General features: G+C 37.2%; 1 protein-coding gene across 1 annotated transcript in view; it reads left to right on the top strand.

The window, feature by feature from the left end:
- The first annotated feature begins 1,206 nt into the window (after positions 1 to 1,206).
- The window catches only part of LOC109466369 (protein O-mannose kinase-like), an 8,216-nt gene continuing 5,566 nt past the window's right edge, over positions 1,207 to 3,856 (top strand). Inside the window, exon 1 of the mRNA XM_019764081.1 lies at positions 1,207 to 1,293. The gene's annotated coding sequence lies outside the window, so the exon portion shown is untranslated. The remainder of the gene's footprint in view (positions 1,294 to 3,856) is intronic.

Consider the following 3,856-nt stretch of genomic DNA (forward strand, 5'->3'; position numbering starts at 1 on the left):
ATAAGATAAGATAAGAATTTAAGAGTCCAGCAAGAGATATAAAGACTGACGCTACAGATATGTACGGTACATAAATATCGAACTCCAACACTATGTATTTTAAAAACTCACTGCAAAAGGGGCCTGCGTGACTTGTGGAAGAGCCGCGTACAAGCTATGTACACCCATAATAATACGTGTTAGCTAAAGCGGAAAGTAAACGAGGCGGCTCCTAATTCTGAAGATATTTACATCTATATCGACACTCCTGATCTGCCAAGAGTTTATGTTGTGTCACAAGAGTATTCACAGAACGTTACCTGTTGTCGTCTGCGTTTTTCGAACGCCGTACGTGGGCCGCTTACAGCAGACGACGCCCCACTCTCAGCCGGTCTTTCGTCAAACGCATGTACATCCGGTACGGCTGTGGGCTTCATCTGAACGCGTTTACGTATTCCGAATTCCCGCTCGAGTCCGCCGACAAACTGGTCGCTGAAAAAAGTGCAGGCTACACAGTTCCGCCTTTGCCCCTCCCGTCCAGTTGTTTTTACGGCGCTGTACGTACTGGGTCCACAATCGCCTTCTCCGCGGGCTGCTTGGAAAACTATGCAACCTAAGTCCTAATTTCGTAGTCCCAGAACAGCCATAATCTACACATCTACGCACCATATTTTTAAAATAACAAAGATAAACAAAGATACTGACGAAAAAAACTTGGGCTGGCAAAAAAAACTACATGACAGTTCCTGTCGTCTGCTAAACTATGACGCTCGCGTTCCTACTGTGACGTCACTTCCGGTCTCTATGCCGAGTTTACACTAGAGTAGAGCTGGTGGACCTAACACTCAGTTTTCGCAAATTCATGGGCGCTCGGATAAAAATGAGGCAATTTCTACAATTACATGTGTGGAAAGCTGTTTATTCCCCAAAATGCACATCCCTTGTTACATAGGGGCTTTAATGGCCTGCAGAATTAAAGTATAAAACATACCGGTTCAATTTTCCCACATATTAAAATTAGGTATCAAGATACTCTTATCCGTTTTTTACCAGATGTTATTGCACCACTTTAATAAGACACATCAATAAGACACACCAGAAAGCCCGTTAAGTTTGGTCACGGAAATTTGAGACTTAAATATACCACGGCAGTAGTAACAAACAAAGCTTTGATTTGAATCAGCCGCAGTTACACGTCGGCATTTCTCAGAGGCCACTCATAACGGAGTGGCTGGAAAGTTAAACTCTGCACAAAATCAACCAAGATTCGGCCACACGAATTTCTTCAAGGTTTCATCAAGGCTGATACCTCTTGTAAGTCCAGTATTTTATTTGCTGCGGCACAGTAGGTGTTAATGTCGCCCGTGTCTTTGTATAACGTTATGTAACAACAAAGGCATACTACCTAGTGTCAGACGGCCATTGTTGTATTTTTATTTAATTTTGTAAGTCAAGGACAGAATGACAGAGTTACATACAGACGATCATGTACGAACCAATACCAGCATTTAATTCAAATTTAGTGCGGTTAAATTGCAGTTTGTAAGCTAATTTTCAAATTGATTATTGGTTAAAATGTAGCGATCACAGATAGCATTTTTAAATTTTCATGCTCAAAGTTCAACGATATGTCGTTAGGTATCCCCTTATTTTTATTTCAATACTTTTATTCGCTTTTTATTATTGAGGCCCTCTTTATGATGTTTATTATTTTGCGTCCGTGATTCAAAACTTGCACCTACGCTGGAAACGGTTTTACACCTCGAATTAAGTTGCGTTTCGTGTGTGTATACCACGATTTCTTTGAACACTTCCTGGGAAACTGAATTGTAAGGCCTTTGGAGTTACGCGTTTATACTTAAGACCCACATATGTACACAAAGTCACCTATGTAGGGTCAATTTTGTTTCCTGTTGTAACTGTCGTAAATGTCGTAACAATGTTTCAACAAACATTTGCAAGTCCATTTATGTAATGTACAAATGTAAATAACTCAACAAATTGATACAGTTCCTCACATTTTAAATCTGGTTCCCGAGTGACACTCTCTGAGAATTTTTTTACCACAGACCACACATGTCTCAGGTTATCAGGTTATCAGTAGATCCGGGTAATAGTCGTGTCTTATTTGTTTTCTCTGCTTTAAGTTCAACCGCGCCCGCGTAGAATTCCTGTTTACAGCATACAGCATTAGGGCATATTAGAAATATTAGTATGGACCTATTATGTAATATATGCAGAATTCTTCGGAATTTAAGATTTTTATAAGGTCTATTTACCCTCAAAAAATAGGTTATTTGTACAAAATAATTAAATACATTTAACTTCGCCATGCGAACAAATAATAGGTATTTTGTGTCGGTGCCAAGTTATTGGCCTGCTGTAGTAATGCATAAAACATACCGATTCGATTTTCCCACGTCTGAAAATAATTTATCAAGCATTTCCCTCTTTTTTACCAGGTCTTATTGCACCACTTTAACCCTATCTAGACGGGGGGTGTGGCTAAAAGTGCCCGCGCCAACTTTCAAATCACATACCGTCTGAATGGCTAGTGCTAGAACGGCCAAACTTGATAACTTTCCTAGAATATTGTTGGCAACAATTGTATATCATTGGAATAAGATAATAATTTTTGGTGTTGCCATGACAAAGGCATATTTGCTAAATTTAGTAATTTTCCTTTCAACAATAGAATTTTACGGGTTTTACATATATGTCTAGTTACACATAGTTTCTAATACATGTATTAATAACATCCCATACAATTTTATAAAAATATATTATTAAAAATGCATAATTTATGCTAATTTGATGACGTCATTGGTCAAAATCCAAGACCATATCATTACAAGGTATATACAGTTTTTTCCTTAAAATTTCATCAATATTTCCATTTCTTTTATAAAATTTTAAAAAGATTGATATGAACTTCTTTAGTCTGTTTACAATGTATTTTAGACTTCATCCTGAAAAAATATTTTTGAAGATCCAAGATTGATGATCCAAGATGGTGGATAGCTTAAATATGCATGACGTCATTTTATGACGTCACCGGTGTTGCTATGGGCAATATAAGACTTAGTACACCCTAATATTCTGTCATGAACACTTTTTGTTCCGGGTCGGAGTTTAAATCTGACCAGAGTCTAAGTAAGTGCACAGTAAATCGCCGGAAACGTGATCGTAATATCTGTGTACATATATTTGTATTTTCTGAAAACTCTGTTAGTTGTAACCTTTATAGGTGGCGTAATGTTTATGGTCCAGCGAAGACTTCCTGGTATTAGTCCGCGCGGATGGTTATGTGGCCTTTTCGCCTGACCGCCGGGATGGTACGTTCTATATGAGTTGTGGGTGTGTTCGGGCCATCGAAGATAGCGATAAACGTATCGCATCGATTTTGATTAAATTTTGGAAACATTAGTTTCTAAGCTTCTTCGAGTACTATGCCGTTACCCTGGGAAAATTCGTTTTTTCCATGCAGCCATGGTTAAAAATGACAAAAAAAATGACCCCTTATTTAACTAGAGTTCCCCGATCTCATACCTTCGCCAAATGATGTTAATCTTTATGACTGACAAATTATACATTAGATTATTCCCCCCTGATTAAATAGGAACCTAATTTTCATGAATTATATCATTTTATCATAATCTCAACCAAAAAACAGTCTTATACTAACAAACAATGCATTCTAGCATTTCCTAATAAATTATGCAAATGAGGTCCTGATTTGAATAAATTATGTTTAATGATGTTCACCTCAATTTAATTTTCAAATACCACAAGTATGAAATTCCAGGCAGTTATCATTACATAATTATAAAATTTTCTCATTAATTATGCAAATTAAGTCATTATTAACATAATCAAT

This window comes from Branchiostoma belcheri, unplaced genomic scaffold (assembly GCF_001625305.1).
Source record: "Branchiostoma belcheri isolate BF01 breed outbred unplaced genomic scaffold, Haploidv18h27 scaffold164, whole genome shotgun sequence".
Lineage (NCBI taxonomy): Eukaryota > Metazoa > Chordata > Leptocardii > Amphioxiformes > Branchiostomatidae > Branchiostoma > Branchiostoma belcheri.